Consider the following 17,868-nt stretch of genomic DNA (forward strand, 5'->3'; position numbering starts at 1 on the left):
CCCCTACCTATGGCTCTGTGGGTGTTCCTTTTGGGCCTCACCACATCCTGTGTTCTTATGTGGGGAGCAGGAGTAGAGACCCTGCAGGCCGCCCCACGTGACACATGGCACAGCGAGCAGGGTCCCCCGCATGACACATGGTGAGACCAAAAAGGAACATCCACGGAGCCATAGATAGGGGAGTCATACCACTATATTCCCGTTGGCAGCTGGGTTGCAGACACAGGAAGCAGGAGCCACACCGTCCGCAACCTGCCATCCTAACTGCAATCCATGCCAGCCACCATCTTCCCGCCAACCCCCATTTTCCTGCTAGCGTAGCCACAGCAGTTATATTAGTGGCCAATGGCTCACTGGCTACAGCTGACGGCCAACCAGCCACAGCTGATGGCCATGCAATCACAGTTGATGGTCATTTACTACCTGAGCCAGCACCTTTACACGTGAGGCCGAGAGCCTAGAAACTACTCCTGGCTCTGTCCCCACAAGTAGAATCGCCCATCCTGTTCTAGTCGTCCTCTACCCCCTTCCCCAGTTCCTCACTTCTGTCATCACACACACACACACACACACACACACACACGAGCTGTACACACGTGCACTTACATGTGCTTGCACAAACAAACACAACTTTGTAAATGTCATTTGCAGCTCTTCCAGTCCCCATTCTACACTCCATCTGCCAGAAGCTATTTTGAGCACCTAATAAAACTGTTTAAGAATGAATCCTGGGGTATTCTGCCCTTTTCTTCCCCAGGGCAAGAGCATTTGTGCTCCAGATGGAGTTACATGTTGGCACCAAGCAAAGAGAAAGAGAAGGAATCAACCCAGGGCTCGCGAGAGACCCCAGTCACCTCCCACAAGCAGTGCGGTGTGTCTCAGTTTGACCAGAGGACCATAAGTAACAAGGAGGACATTTCAGTCTGGACAGAGGCGTATACTTGTATTCCAATCCCTGCTGTGATCCTTACTGTCCCTGAGACAGTGGGTCAGTAAGCACACCTGTCTGCTCACCTGTGAGTGAGGGCTGCTAGTACCTAATTCTGTGGTTCTCAAACTGGAGCATTATCAGAACCACCTGGAGGGAGGTTGAAACCGATTCCTGGCCCAACCCCAGAGGTTCCAATTCTGAGAAACTAGAGTGGGGCTTGAAAATTTGCATTTCTAACACAAGTTCCCAAAGTGATGTGTCTGGTTCGGACCACAGTCTAAGAAGCAGTGACCTAACTCATGAGTTGTAGCATTAAATGAGCAAATATATGTAAAGTGCCTGGCACTTAGTGAGATGGTGGTTCTCAGCCTTGGCTGCACATTAGAATCAGCTGGGGAGCTTTAAAAACTACTGATGCCCAAAACCACAGACCAAATAAATCCAAGTCTCTAGGATGAGATACAGACATCATTATTTTTTTAAAAGCTTCCCAGGTGACTTAAATGTACAGACAAGGCTGAGAACCACTGTAGTAGGAGCTCAATAGTTTAAAACAATCTTTATAAGCTACTCAGCTGCCCCTCTTTTCAGACCTCTGTCTCCTTTCTTTCCCCCGGGTCCCATCTCCTACTCTGGTTCCCATGAGAAGGACTGTGGGGAAGTCTAACCTTGGCTTTGGTTTCTAGAACGGCCAGGCCCTGAGGACCATGTGGAAGACGCGAGCTGGTTCCTTCATTCAACGGCTTGTCCACCCAGGCAGACACTTATCAATCATCAACCAAGCTGCTATCCCTGGATTTATGAGGTGCTTGGGGGATGAGTGAAATCTAGTCCTGTCTTCAGGAGTTTATGCCATAGTACAAAAGATGTGGAATAACAGACTCTCAGATTTGGGAGAGTCCTCTAGCCCCACCTCTCGCCCACATTAGATGGTCTCTCAAGAACTGCCCCCTCATCTTGTCCCAGCTTTAATACTTTATGTGACATAGAGCTCATTACCTCACAAGGTAGCCATCCAGTTTAACAGTTTTACTTGTTACAAAAGTTCTTCCTGAAAAACAGGAAATTGAAACTTTTTTCTGGATAGTCATTTTGCTTACTCATTCAGCCCTGTTTGGGCCTCAATAAACTCTTTATACAGTTGATGGAAGTACCCTCTGCTGAGGTTAAGTTGCTAATAGGTACGTACAGAGTGCAGCTGCAATGACCAAACAGAACTGGGATGGAGTTACTTTCAGACCTATTTCTAAATACTCTCTTCAAAGCAGTTTGGAATTTTGGCACAGCTAGCACTTCCAAATTTAAAGTTTCATCTGTAAGCCTCTTGCAGTTTAAGGCCTGTCATCTGTTACAGTCTCTAAGATGGGACACAGTGTTCTCATATATTATAAAATATAGAATTGTAAGTATTTGTGTCAATGTGCAGAAATCTCAGTGTTGTGTCCAGACTGCATATTTCAGTTTTTCCACAAAGTGGAATGGTACATATGAGGATTATTTACAAAAATAGAAAGTCTTTAAATTAAAAAAAAAAAAAAAAAAAGTCCTCCCTTAGACTGAACTGAAACGCTGGCCCTGTGACTCCCTCTCATTGCTCTAAACTCTGGAAGCAACTCACCCAGGCTTCCCCTCCCACACAACAGGACAGCAGCTCTGCAGAGACTCCTTCCATAGTAGGGGGAAATTACAACTTGCAAATTGAGAGTACGTTCTTAATTACCACCCAAGTGTCATAAGGGCAATACAGAGGTTCTTGTTTTCTGAGTACTAACTCTCCAGCTCTCACAGGTTGTGCCAGGACACAAAAGTCAACATAACAAAAAATATTCACTAGTGAAGTGACCACACTCTGACCTTAACCCCTCACCCAGTTGTTCATTTTAACCTGGCCCAGCCCATGTGTCAAAGGTCTTTGTCAGTTTCCGCTGCCTATGGGTGGTTATCACCAACACAAACACATATGATATGAACCCATTGAAAAGTGAAATTGATATCTTGCCCCCCAAAATGCAGATTTTAATGAGGTCAATGAAATCAATGTTATAAAAGTGTTTAAATCATCCACCAAGCCACTGACAAAACAAGGCTCTTGAGAAGACCAATTAACAGCTGAAGAACAGAAAATCAACAATCACGTCAAAAGTAAATAATTTAAATAACGAAATCAACAACAAAAAATAAGTAACAAGAAAAAGTAAATGATTTGGATTTCAAACATTTAAGAAAGGCCCAGGGAAATGGATAAAACACTACAATATTTTTGCGTAACAAAGACCTCAAGATCCTGCTGAAGAAGTCAGACAAGAAATGAAGTTTCTTCCCAGGAATCTCCCATTTAGTTAAGGAGTGAAGTCTTACCCAGTAAAAGATTTTCTATGTTATGTCAATGATACAAAATAGCGATGATCAAGTGTCAGAGTGGGGACAGAGCCCCCGGGAGCAGTTTCCAGGCTCTCGGCCTCACGTGGGGAGGTGCTGGCTTGGGTAGTAGATGGCGGTCCGCTGTGACTAGTTGGCATCAGCTGTAACCAGTTAGCCATTAGCCACTGATATAACTGCCATAGCTACGCTAGGTTGTTGGTTGGTTGGCAGAGAAGCAGACGGTGGATTGCGGGTCGTGTGGCTCTGCTTCCTGTGTCTCCAACCCAGCCGCCAGAGAGACTGTAGTGGTCTGAACCCCTTATCCATGGCTCCGTGGGTGTTCCTTTTTGGCCTCACCATATCCTGCGTTCTTGAGCGGGGGAGTAGGATAGAGACCCTGCGTGACAGTTAGATTAAGGGGAACACAGATTAAGAGTTCAGAAGAGGAGAACCAAGCAAGACTAGAAAGTCCAGTGAAGGCTTTGCCAAGAGGAGCTTGTGTTTTAAGAAAGACGTACTTGTACACACATGTTACCACCATCTGTCTTCCTTGCTGGCTCCTCTATGGAACTCATCACATCTTAGTCAAGAGAGGCCCAAAAGCTTAGGAAAACCTACCCAGCACACTGAGGAATTCAACTGCAGTGTTTATGGTCAAGATCCCTGGAACACAGACATGCAATGGACCACACCAAATGGCCGAGGAAGGCCCGAGATGACAGAGAAGGGAGTGTCTGACCTCAGCCCAGCCCTTCTAGTTGTATTTCTGGCTGCTTTAGACAGAGGGGGCGTGTGGAAGGACAACATCACATTTGAGCAAAAGGGAAGTCAGTGGTGGCCTTCCCCTCCAGGCTGACATTTCGCCATATGAGTGAAAGGGGTTTCCCACCTATTGCCCCATCCACGCCTGCCTCCAGCAGGACCTCTGCTATAGTTTTCTGGAGAGAGAGAGCAGGTAGGAGAAATAGGAAGGCAGAGACACGCCTAGATGAGTGGGGACCAAAAGCAACTTCATGTTTCCCACCTCTCAGACCCCCCACTATCTTTACAGAGAAGAAATAGGCTAAGATTAATATCGAGGGGAAAGTAAGTGGTAAATATGTCCTCAGAGGGCACAGTGTATATGCGGGGGAGGTGCAGTTAGAGGAAATGGCAGCGGTGACCCTTTGGCATTTTGGGTACCAGCTAAATGCTCAGGGCTTCTCCTCCTTCTGCACCTCCAGGGGCCTCTCACTCCTCACCAGGCCCCAGTGGGGGCAAGCGGATGTCCTTACCTGGGGCAGCTCAGATGAGGAGAGCTGGAATCTGGCTTGACCTTTCCTCATTTCCTCCTGTCCTCAGAAAGATGGAGCTGCTAACACCCCCATCACCCACCCTTGACTCTGCTTTGCTGGGGTTTTTTTTAATTTAAATTATCTGATTTTTAAATTTTTTTATTTGTAGTTAAAAACACATACTGTAAAATGTGCCATCTGAACAATTTCTACTTGTACAGCTCAGTAATGTTAAGTATATTCACATTGTTGTGCAACCAATCTCCAGGATTTTTCCATCTTGCAAAACTGAAACTTTATACCCGTTAAACGACAACTCCCCACCCCTTCCTCCCCAAGCCCCTGGCAACCACCATTCTACTTTCTGTTTCTATATGAATCTGACCACTCTAGACACCTCAAAGTAGAATCATGCAGTTGTATTTTTGTGTCTGGCGTATTTCATTTAGCATAATGTCCTTAAGATTCATCCATGTTGTAGCGCACGCGGTCAGACAATTGGGTTTGTGAATTCATCCTAGAAAAAGTGCTATTAGCTTGGTGGAAAAGTAATTGCTATTTTTGCAATTATTTTCAACCTTTTAAACTGCAATTACTTTTGTACCAAAGTAGGACATACCTCATTGCTGAATATCACCACAGTCACCTTCGAAGTACTCTGCTTGGGAAGCTATGCACCGACACCAGTGCCTAGTCCACCCTTCAGAGCAATTTGGAACTCTTTGTCTGGAATGGCCATCAGAGATGTCGTCATGTTACCCTTGATGTCCTGAATGTCATCAAGATGTCTTCCTTTCAATATTTCCTTTATCTTTGAGTAAAGAAGGAAGTCATTGGGGGCCAGATCAGGTGAGTAGGGAGGGTGTTCCAATACAGTTGTTTGTTTACTGGCTAAAAACTCCCTCACAGACAGTACTGTGTGAGCTGGTGCATTGTCGTGATGCAAGAGCCATAAATTGTTGGCGAAAGTTCAGGTCGTTTCCGTCTAACTTTTTCCCGCAGCCTTTTCAGCACTTCCAAATAGTAAACTGTTTGTCCAGTTGGTACAAATTCATACTGAATAATCCTTCTGATATCAAAAAAGGTTAGCAGCATCGTTTTGACTCTTGATTTGGACTGATGGAACTTTTTTGTCATGGAGAATTGGCTGACTTCCATTGTGCACTTTGACGCTCTGTTTCAGGGTCATATTGGTACACCCATGTTTCATCACCAGTGATAACACGGCCCCAAACATCTTCTTGCCTCTCCAAAAAGTCTTGACCAACTTTGACTCTCCTTTGCTTTTGTTCATTGGTGAACTCCTTCGGGACCATGTTTGCACACACCTTTCTCATGCCAAGATTTTGAGTTAAGCTTTTCCTGTTTCTCTATCGATGTTTACTTAGTCTGCTATGCTTCTCACAGTTGGCGAATGATTTTGATGCAGAATTTGACAAATTTTTGCAATGTTTTTGCCAATTCTGCTCGTTATTGGCCGCCCTGACCTCTCTTCATCAGTGACGCATTCTCTCCCCTCAGAAAAATGTTTAATCCATTTGTACACTGCCATTTTCTTCATGGCATTATCCCCATAAACTTGGACTAACAGGTCCCTGATTTCACTTTCACTCTTGCCAAGTTTAACAAAAAATTTAATGTTTGTTCGTTGCTCTAATTCAAGCTCAGACATCCTCACGACGGCACACAAAACACAACAATAATGAACACCACTCAGCAGGACACCTCCACACGTCAACACGAACACAGCTGTGAGACACTGATACACCAAGGTTACAAAACCTTACCGATCTGTTTGTACAGTGCTGCCCATGTAAGCGCAGTGGTAAGTTCGCAAACTTAAGTGTCAGAACTTCGTATGTTGGAATTTCTTTCCTTTTCAAGGCTGAATAATATTCCATTGTATGTATAGACCACATTTTGTTTACCCATTCATCCCTCGATAAACACTTAGGTTGCGTCCACCTCTTCGCTACTGTGAATGCTACTGAGTGAACGTGGGTGTGCAAATATCTCTTTTGACACCTGCTTTCAATTCTTTGGGCTACATACCCACTAGTGGAATTACTGGTCATGTGGTAATTCTATGTTTAATTTTTTTGAGGAATCGCCATACTGTTTTCCACAGCAGCTGCTCCATTTTACATTCCTTCCAACAGTAAGTGTATAAAGTTTCCAATTTCTCCACCCTTTGCTTTTAAGGCATCATTGAGAATGAGGGGCTCCCCAGCACCTCTGGACTTGAAATGAGAACCCAGAACCTCAGTCCGATTGGAATGACTGCAGTCCCATCCTCCCCTGCCTTCTCCTCAGAGCCCCCCATTTTCATTTCTGGTGGCATCTCATGGCCATTACTCAGCCCCTGAGGAGCCCCACCCGCCAGCAGCCCTGGGAGGAACAAAGAACACAGGGACTTCCAAGGCAGTGAGTAGAAGAAATGCCCAGGAGCCATGTGCTCAAATGAGAGCTCCCACTGCAGGGGGGCACAGCAGTGAGACAGATTTGGGGCAAGGAGAACAGTAGGCTACGTCCCGTCATGAGCTGGCTGCGTGTGACAAGTGGTCATAGCACAGGGCAAGGAGGTGATGGGTTGGAGGAGGGAGACCGAGGTGGGGATAACAGGCATGAAAGACCAGGCCATCGTCACCTCTCCCCTGAACCACCGTGACAGCCTCCAACCTGGCCTCCCTGCCTCCCTCCTTTTGTGGTGGGAATCAGCAGCCAGAGGGCTCATTCTAAAATTCAAATCTGGTCCTATCACTTTCCTGCTGGTAATGTTTCATGGCTCCCCACTGTCCTCAGACTAAACCCCTGGACACATAACCACTGCTCTTCATGACCCAGCCCTACCCTACCTCCTGGTAGATCGGCTTTTCACTCCCTCCTACACTCTGAGACCCTGCCACACACAAATGTATTTCAATTGCTAGGACATATCACATTGTCTCTGTTGGGCCCTTTATGCACAACGTTCTCAGTTTGGAACATTCTCCCCCACGTAACTCTCCTTCCTCCCTTCATCTCACTAGTTCTAGTCAGCCTTTGGGTCTCAGCCTAGATGTCACTTCCTCCAGGAAGTCTTCCAGGGCCTCCCCAGTTCTGAGTTAGGGCCTCTTCTCAGTATTACCATGAGATCACACAGCACTCTCACACCAGGTGTGTTCTTTGTTAACTCACCTGTGTTCCTAAGACACTAGGTTATGTGGGCAGAGCAAAGTCCTGGAGGGTGGGACTCCTCAGGGGCTGAGTAATGGCCATGAGATTCCACCAGAAATGAAAATGGGGGGCTCTGAGGAGAAGGCAGGGAAGGATGGAACTGCAGTCATTCCAATTGGACTGAGGTCCTGGGTTCTCATTTCAAGTCTAGCACCTAGAACACAACCTGGCTCAGTGTAGGTGTTCATTACAAGTTTTGTAGTGAGTGAATGAATGTGTGAGTGAATGCATGAAGGCTTGAATCATGAGGCTGATGAGACATGGGAGGAATCGGGGGGCCTCGCTCACTCCCACCTTCCTTCCCCCCATATAACCATTAGTGCTCTAATGTGCAACCATGAATGTCAAGTTAACAATTAGCCAGAAGTTTTGGCTTCTTTCTTGTCTTCTGACCCTCATCGTCTACCCAAAGTTATGGGGAAATGAGGGTAGGTGGCAAGGGGGCGGGCCATGCAAATGAGACAAAACCCCTGGCATTCCTTGAGCTGTTCCAAAGCTCTGTATTATCATCATATTTGAATTTATGTGGCTGTCCCCTGCCCTGTGACACTGAGTTATGAAGAGTATATGGTTTCTCGCAGCCCTCCTGGCTTCCTGGCTTCTGTCCAGTGATCCACCTGCCACTCTGGCCCTCCCCACCTTTGCTAGGAGATGGCTGTGATCTATGGCTTTAACGGGGAACCAGCCAGGCCAAGGGGCCCCAGGACCAGGTGCAACAGTGATGCAGGTTTTGGAGCTGGGCTCTAATTAGCCACTCCCCTCAGAGCGTAGAGACTTAGCAATACAAAAATCTCCCCTGTAGCATCCTGAATCTTTTCCCTGCAGCTGATAAACAGCAAGTCCTTGAACTAGGGACATTCAGAAGAGCTATGATTGAGGAAGGGGGAGAGTGCAGAAAAGGATGTACCCGAACTGCCAGCACGCTCTCCGGGGCCGCCAGAGCTGCGCATTCTGGGAACACACGTATTAGGCAATTTTATGTAAATACTGCTGTCGTTACTCTAGCTAATAACAGCCGGCAGAACCGCAAATAACTGCCATATCAATTAGCCCTGTCATTCCCATGCCATCCCAAGAGAGTGGGAGGGGCAGGCAAGGTCTCCTTAAACGATTGCTACTGTTCTTTATTAAATGTCCCTTGAGAGACAGATGTTTTGTACACATTATCTTCAACCTCCCAACAATCTCAGGAAGTAGAAAGTTTTAACCTCATTTAATAGATAAAGAAACTGAGGTCTGGAAAGTTTATGTGACTTACCCAATAACAGGTCCAGAATTCAAATCAGTCTGTCCGATTCCAGAGCCCGCACCTTCTCTGCTCTCTAGTGCCGTCTTCGTGTGTGGCAGGTGGGTGAACACAGCCCTTCCTCACACAGCCAGCAAGGACCATGTCAGAACGGAAGCCTGATACCTGTCCTTTCTCTACAGCTGCGCTGGGGGAGGGAGAACACAGCCTCCCCCACCCTTCCTCTCCCTCTGTACATTTAGCTCCTCCACCCCTCACCATATGGGGGTATGAGAAGGTCAAACCAAGTAGCCAAGACCTCTCACCCTCATCCTCTTCTGTGCACCAGGAGCCACATTACCTCTTAATTAAGAGGAAATCCGAGGCAATTAACATGGGGTCACATGCAAGGGACATATTCATGGTGAGCAACACACACACACACACACACACACACACACACACACGAGTCATAAAGAGAGTCATGCAAAGGCCCAAGAGGACTCTGCCCAGGCTCTGGTGAAGGGCAGTGCACCGATTCCTTGCAGCCTTCACACAAGTTACCAGAATGGGCTTTCGGACGCCTGGGTTTCCATGCAAGGGCAGCCTCCTTAGCTATTTCTTTGCACCAGGGCTGGAGGAATGGGGGGAAGGTCCAGAAGGCAGTTCACGCGCGGAGCTCAGCTCAGTCTGAAGGATAGTTTTTCCAGTGAAACGAGATTCATTTCCACACAAAGTGAGAATGGAAAGGCCCAGATAGATGAGGCTGAGACAGACACTCAACAAGTGTTCTAGAAGATTCCCTGCTACTTCACTCACACATGGATATGCACACACGGACATACACATACACACACACGTGCAATCCTCACAGCTCCATTCCAGCAGAGATGGTTGCCAAGCATCACCCCACACACCAGCAGTGCCCTCCAGCTCCTGTGCCATGTCCCCTCCCTCCCTCTCTGCCCAGTACTTAGACCCAGAGACCAGAATCACAGGTGACTCAGGCCAGACCCAGGAGAGCTTGCTGTTCTTGCCTTCTCATCTTATTTTCTGCTTTGAGCTAAGTTCCACAGTAATGCAACCGAACAGGCCAGAGTAGTAGCAGAAATTCTCTTGCCCAAAAAGTTAATGTGAGGGGAGATGGCATTAATAACATATGGTGTCTAGACAGGAGGCAATGGCCCTGAAACTCTGCACTGGTCAGGCCTCATCTTGCTCAGCCTGAGAGCCAGTGCTAAGAGCATTAGGAAACGTGGGCCCTTTCATCAAGGGCACCAGCAGCAGCCCTGGATGAGACCCCTCCACCCATGCAACCACCAAGAGCCATCCCAGACAGCTGTGGGGCAGTCCTGAGGAAGCGGGAGGACAGTGGTTCTCAGAAGTCTCAGAGAGGACACTCAGAAAAGTGCTTGCGAGTCACGGGGAGGTAGGTTTCAGCTCGATGTAAGACAATTTTCTAACAGCCAAAGCTGGCTAATGAGAGCACAAGTTAACTTGTGAGGTGGTGAGAACTCTGTCACAATATGTATTCCAAGAGTACAGCATAGCGTTTACAAGGCTGGAGATGAGTGTGTGTGTGTGTGTGTGTGTGTGTGTGTGTGTGTGTGTGTGTGTGTGTGTAAGAGAGAGACCAACCCAGAATGAGAGGGAAAGCATGTCTGCTGGGTGTGGCCATGTTTCTCTCAATAAAGTTCCCCTGTGACACTCAAAAAAAAAAGAGAAAAGGCTACGGAGTCAGACACATCTGGCTCAGCTCCTGACTTTGTCATCTACTAATTGTGTGACTGAAGACGTTATTTGAAACTATTTCTTCATTGGTAGATAAGCATAAGAATTACCTCCTCGGCTTTTGAGGCTTATGTGAGGTTAATGCACATAGAGTGACTGAAAATGATAAGCACTTGCTACGTCTTAACTAGAACCGTTACTCTGTATAGTAACAAGCAGTGGGGAGCCAGCAAAGGTTGTCTCACAGTGGTTGGGGACGGCACTAGGTCATCTCTGAGATTCCTTCCAACTCCACGCACATGTAGATCCACTCATTCATTTTGTTTCTTTTCTTTTTTCTCATTCAACAAATGAAACTACTCTGTGACAGAAGCTATGCTAGACCCTGAACAAACACGGATCAGAGACTGCCTCCCTCTTGCCTCCCCTCTGAGACTTCTTTAATCACCCCTTGCCTTAAAGCCCTCCCAGGTGACCAGAGGGATGGGGTGTTGACACGCAACACACATGTACATACACACTGCCACAGGGCCATGACATCATCAACATGACTGAGTCTACGTGACTGAGCCTAAGCCGAGCCTTCAGCTGAGTCACCATGGCTGCTCTGTTCATGAGCCCACTGAGCAAACCCTGGGTTGTTGAGGGACAATTCTCACTAATTCCCGCAAACAGGACCGTTTGGTCTACGTGATCACCAACAAGGGCTTGGTACACATCCACATGGACACACATTTTCTCACGTTCTGTGCCCATTCCAAGAGGCCCATCCCCATAGCTTTTTTCTAAACTTCCTTGTCACCGTTCTTGAATCTTATACCTTCCAAGCTCTTGACCATCTGGCCGAATCATTAGCAAAGCACGTGAATTAGTGAGAGCCGTACCTCAGGCCATCTCTCCTTCCAAGCAAAGTAGTTAGAGTTCTGCTGCTCCAAGTACTCCCACGGGGAGGATTTCCGTTCTCCACTTCCAGTGCACTTCCGAATGGGGCTGTAGTGCTAGAGTCCTGTACTTAGGGTGGATGCCAACCTATCACAACTAGTTTTGTAAAGCAGTGTTTCTTTGTGTCCTCCTCAGTCAACTCTCCATGAGGCCGCAGGGATAGATTGAGGAAGAGATGGCAGGGCAGGAGCAATGGGCACACTGAGAGCTTGAGTGACTTGCTCCTACGACTTACACAAGCCATTGGCATCTGCTTGGCCCAGCACCGCGGATGTCATTTGCACTTGATTACAGAGTGCTGCTGGGCGTCCCTGAATTTATGGGTCGGTCAGTCATGATGAGTAGCTTTGGTTGCATGCTTATGTGGTGTCCAGTGGTCAGGGGTTTAGTCTGTCAGGGCCAGCAATAAGCCAAACTGTTTCTCAAAAGAAGAGGGACCTGGCAAATAGGGCATCTGTTTATTCCCAATGTCTCAGGGCCTCCTCGGATTCTCCTATTGAGTTTGCCAGAGGTTCCACGTAGCATCTCAAGACTGGTCTCCAAAATCCAAAGAGACTAGCTTTTAGCCAAAATGGAATAAGAGGGACAGGATTTACTCTCCCACCTGAAATAACCAAAAACCAGACAAAATATATGAAACGACTATTTATAAGACAATGACTATTTATAAGACATTTACAAGACCAGGCAATGAAAAGCAGTGATTCCTTTGAAATGGAAAATAAATAAGGTCATCCCTATGATTGCCCCAGCTCACTATCTTAAGAGAGTTTCCAGGTCACAGGTAGGAAGGGCATCCCTGGTGGAGCCTGGTGGACTCCCCAAGTTAAGGACACAATGCTGAGCATACGAGGCAGGTAGAATTCACAGGAAAGAAAACTGGAGAGAAAAGAGTTGCACAGAGGGAGAACTCTGGAAATCTAAAGTGAATCCCCTCAAGTATTCAGCTGAGAACTGATCAGCACATACACATGAGGAATCTGAGGCTCGGCAAAGAATAATCTGAGAGGATTAAAGGGAACAGTCTCAAAACTCACATAAACTGGGAGTAGTACCTACAGGCCAGACTGGGAAAGTCCATAATTTGTGGGGCGTTGAGTAGAGCACATAAACGGGTCTTGTCTCAACTGGGGGTAATAACTAGATCTAGACTACAGTTTCTCAACTTTCTCAATTGACACTTGGAGCAGGATAGGTTTTTATTGTATAACAATTCTAAACATTTATATACCTTAAACAGCGCTTCCCAATGCATGAAGCAAAAGCTGATAGAATTGAAAGAGAAATTAACAAATCCATAATTATAGTCAGAGATTTTCATACCCCCTCTCAATAACTGATAGAATAAGCTGTCAGAAAATTAGCAAGGATAGAGACTATTTGAACAACACTATCGACCAACTTGACCTAGTCAACATTTACGGAACACTCTACCCAACAATGGCAGAGGACACATTTTTTTCAAGTAAATGTGAAACTTTTACCAAGAAACATTATCTTTTGAGCCATAAATAAAACTCAATAAATTTTAAATGGTTGAAGTCATACCAAGTATCTTCTCTGACCTCAATGGAAAAAATTAGAAATCAATACAAAAAGATAACTAGAAAATCCCTAAGTATTTGGAAACTAAATAACACGTCTAAACAATATCTATGGGCCAAAGAAAAGAGATGTTAGGAAGTATTTTGAATTGAATAAAAATAAAAACACAACATATCAAAATCATTGGGGCACTGCTAAAGCAGTCCTTAGCAGGGAATTTATAACACTAAACACATAGTTAGAAAAAAAGAAAGGTTTCAAATCAACTCTCTGAAGCTTACTTCCATCACTGTCCTGCTGTAACGCTCTGTGTGCATTTCCCCGACAGGAGCGTATGTGCTCTGAGCATGCATAGCTTACCCTTCCTTAGTCTATTAAATGAACATGACCCAATGCCGGGTCCACCACAGCCTCCAGATACATGACTCGACTTGACCAGAATTCCACCCTCACTAGTTTCCCGGTCCTAGGAGCTAAGAGATTGCCATCTAGACCTGGGACTTCTATTTTATTTCATTTGGAATAAACAAAACTCTGGGCTCATAACATGGCCCAGGTTAATGCGGGGGACTGGAGATGGGCCCATTCCCAAGTCCAGTCTGAGGGAAGACAACTCGCCACACCACCCCTTGAAAATCCACCAAGCTCTTTCTCACTGCAGGGCTTTCGCACTTGCTGGTTCCTCCTCACCCAGCTCTTCATGTGTCCTCAGTGTTTTTGTCTCAGCTTAGATAGCCTCAGAAAGGCCGTCTGTAATATAATATTTGCCTGAGGTTTCAGTATGTCCGTTACCTAGAGCTCCTTCTGGTATCATCACTCAGAGTTTGCTTTGAATAACTTCCCCTCCCCCAGTCCTGGTATAACTGTCAGTCAAGGTGCCCTGGTATCCACTGGCTAAAGAGGAAGAAACTTCTGTCCCTAGACTGTGACTCCTGGGCAAAGTGTCACAAAAACAGAACAGTGTTGGGAGACTTTGTCCCAAAGGCAACCCTCTGAAGACACTGTCTGTTGGCGCCTGCCTCAAAATAGCCCTCATTCCTGTGCCTTCTCTTCTTTTTCTCTTTTATTCTTTGCTTTGAACGATGAATTTCCCTTATCCTTCTAGAAATGTCTTTTTGCTTAAGTTTTCCTGAGTCAGTTTTTGTTGTTTGTGATAAAGAACTCTAATACCAGTGTCCCACTTTCAGTCATCTGTTTATTCCCTTTATAGCATTTTTCAAAATCCAAAATGATTTTTTAAAATTTGTTGACATGTTTATTGTCTGTCTCCACCACTGAAACGTAAGCTTCATGCCAAAAGGCACCTTTTCTGTCCTGCTCCCTGTCGTCCCCCAGTATCTAGCCCAAGGCTGGCATATCACAGAAGCTCCAGAGGAAGGCAGGCCCATACTGAGGCCACTTACTGGGAACACTGGACTGTGTGAAAGACAGGAAAAGAGAGGGTTTGGGAACCGATGGATGAGCTTCCACCTTCCCCAGGGGAGGGCCAACTCCAGTTTTGGATTCCAAGCAATGGTTTCCAAGACCAGATCTCTCCTCTCCGCCCCCTTTGATCTCTACCAATCCTTCCTAAATCTTGACCAGTGTCTTGTAAATCTTTAATTACAAAAAAATTGCAACCCAACCAGTGAATACACGAACAGTGTTGATAAATATTTAAAATTGCTATAGCAGCAGATCTGAAGGGATTAAGAAAAGATATATTGGAGTGACAGTTATTAAACACTAAATCCCAGTAAATGTTACAGTACAGATAAATAATGCAAACTCCTGACAGCCGCTCTGTTGCTGACAAGAGAGGAAAGGCATCTGCTCGGGGACATGGTGTCGGAGGAGGAGCAGGCCCTCACTGCCTGTGGCAGGGATGTCAGGGTTGAGGACAGCCATGGACTTAGCTCCCGGACTCCTGGAGGCATGCCCTGCCTCACACCCCCTCAGCACCACTATGGAGGGGTGGTAGATAGTGGCCCAAAGGAAGGGGGGAGACGTCTCTAGAATGGTCGTATTAGAAGGGCTCTGGCAGCTGCACTTTCCCTCAGGTCTGTCCCTCAATCTGCCCCAGCCCTGATTCTTCCCAGGGCTCTGTGATGGGGCCACTTGGGCTGCCACCACCACACAACCGTTTGGAAGGAAGGAAACCAGCGCTCTTTCATTCATTGGACTCTCTACTCATTCATCGGTTCACCATTCACCTATTCTCCCACTAATGGACTCATCCATTTATTCATACATTCATTAGTTTATGCATTCTTTCACAAATTTAGTCAATTAATTATGCATGCACTAATTTACTTATTAGTTACTCACTGGTGAAACAATTAGCAAGCACAAACAATAGCTGGGAAGATACAAAGCTGAGCAAGAACCAGCCCTTGCCCTCATGATCTGAGAGCCTAGTGGGAGGTGGGGGCCAGAAAGATAAAATTATTACAATATAGGTGACTCAGCATTTGCAGATTCCATATTTGCAATTTGCCTATGCAATAAACAACCACAAAAGTCTGTGGATGTCAGGGATGTGCACCATTGTTGAGACACAGATTTGAATACCTGTGCACAAAGGCTGGTGTATGGGAATGAGAAGGTACTTGACCCAGTCTGGAGAAGGTAGGGAAGGCTTCCTGTAGGAGGTGATGTCTGATAACCATCTCTATGCCAGGTAATTTGCTATATAGCTCATTTACTTATCATAACAATCCCCTAGCCCATTTGAAAAATTAGGAAATCAGAGATTACTTTTCCAAGGTCACAGTGATAGTGGCAGAATAGAATTAGAACCAGAGACTGTCTGACCCCAGAGCCACTCACTGCTTCCTGGGGGGTCCAGCCAGCTATCTCTCCACAGTGAAGAAGAGTGGGAAAATCTCCTCCCCCAAGAACAGCAAGACAATGTTACTTTGTTTATTTATTTGTGACATAATTTACATTCAGTTAGATGCACAGATCTTAAGTATAAAATTCAATATTCTTAGACAAATGTATATACCCATGTAACTAACATCTAAATTAAGATATAGAATATTCCCACGCCCCCAGAAAGGTCCCAACAGAGGTCATCATTGTTCTAATTTCTATCACCATAGGTTGGTTTTGCCAGTTCTTGACCTTCATATAAATGGGCTTACACATATGGCTTCTTTCCCTTAACATAATAAGAGGTTTTAAGAGGGAGGAGACTTTTGTAAGAAGCTCAGGACGATTCCTCAGATACATCCAACACAATGAAGTGATATCACCAAGTCTGCCTGAACTAACGATGAAAGTAGACTGGTTGGCACTGCCTCAGGCCACCTAGGTCCTTGGGCCCCCTTGCTTGCCCCAGCCCTCTATGGGGGGTAGGGGGGCGTGAACCACAGAAGCTCAGGTGTTGGGTCCTCAGCATTCTGGGTCTGGGGAGCTTTTGACCCTTCCGAGACTGTCCCTTTACCTTTTCTCAAGGTGTAAGCACCTGGGGTTTATTTGGGTTGTGCTAGCCATCTGCTCTCCTTCTGCCTTAGGCCTCAGGACTCACCCCAGCCTCCTGGGTAAAGAAAGCTCATTCCTATTTGGCCTCCAGTGTCTTCCCCTGCAATTCTGCCTGTCCTATACTTGCCTGGCACACCTTCCTCACGTCTCCAGGAAGCAGGAAGACGAGTTCCAGGAGGCCACCCCTCTCCCTCAAGGTTCTGGGCTGCCGTCTTGGTTCTGGCTTTCTAGGAGCCTGCAACCTCCACAGCGGACACCGTCTTTTCAGGGGCCTTCTGGCTTCACATCAGCTTCTCTGTGAGTCAGCACCTACTTAGTGCCTCTTGCCTCTGTCAAAACTGTGTTCCCTTTCTGGAGAGCCCCCCAAGTCCCTGTTCGTTGCATGAAAGGTGTCTCTCTTCGCCTATAACGAGCAGGCACAACAGAAATGGCTTGATCCACAGAATACACAAGTTAGCGCAGGCTGGCGGCCCTCTTAATTGGGGGTATAACATCCAGGTGTTCCCAAGGGAGGAGAAGAACATTCCCCAAGGCTGCTCAATTATATTTCCACCCTCTGGGAAAATTACATTTACACGTGAAAACTGAGTAACAAAACTTCCTGACAACAACAACAGAGATCTCCGATTGTGGCTAGGGACAGGGTCAGATGCAGAAATGAGCCATGACTTTGGGACCCTCTGGACGCTCCATGTGTTCCCTGAAAAAGGGCTATGGCTGAGTCAGAGCTGCTGGAGATGACTGACTGAATCTTTTAAATCTATGTTCTGGACATCTCAGCAGTAATTATCTATGGCTCAGGCGGTCTCTACCCGAGCTGGCTCAGTACTAATGTGCCCTGTGGCATCCTTCCAACATGTCCCTCAAAATGAACTTGGGCTTTGTCCTACCAATTATCTACCTGTGCTGCTCAATCCCAGAAGGAAGGAAGGGCTGGGCAGGAGAGTGTCCCTGTTCCAGAGTCTGTCCATCAGTCAGCCAACAACCATTAAGGAGCCTTTCAGACGCAAATGCCTATTTGATTCACTCTGATCTGTAACCACCTGCTCTCTCATGCAATTTCCTAATTGTCTTCATCTCTGTCTCTCTGACATAGTCATTCATTCAACAAAGATGTAATGAACTTGAGAGGCAATCCAGTAGAATAAAGAACAATGATTCTGGAGCCAATTTTCTGG

General features: G+C 46.3%; 1 protein-coding gene across 1 annotated transcript in view; it reads left to right on the forward strand.

Moving 5' to 3' along the window:
* The window catches only part of LRRN2 (leucine rich repeat neuronal 2), a 98,900-nt gene extending 81,045 nt beyond the window's left edge, over positions 1-17,855 (forward strand). Inside the window, exon 4 of the transcript XR_016022778.1 lies at positions 16,723-17,855. The gene's annotated coding sequence lies outside the window, so the exon portion shown is untranslated. The remainder of the gene's footprint in view (positions 1-16,722) is intronic.
* The last annotated feature ends 13 nt before the right edge of the window (positions 17,856-17,868 follow it).

This window comes from Rhinolophus sinicus, chromosome 11 (assembly GCF_057876585.1).
Source record: "Rhinolophus sinicus isolate RSI-liver-muscle chromosome 11, RSI-T2T, whole genome shotgun sequence".
In the NCBI taxonomy this organism is placed as follows: domain Eukaryota; kingdom Metazoa; phylum Chordata; class Mammalia; order Chiroptera; family Rhinolophidae; genus Rhinolophus; species Rhinolophus sinicus.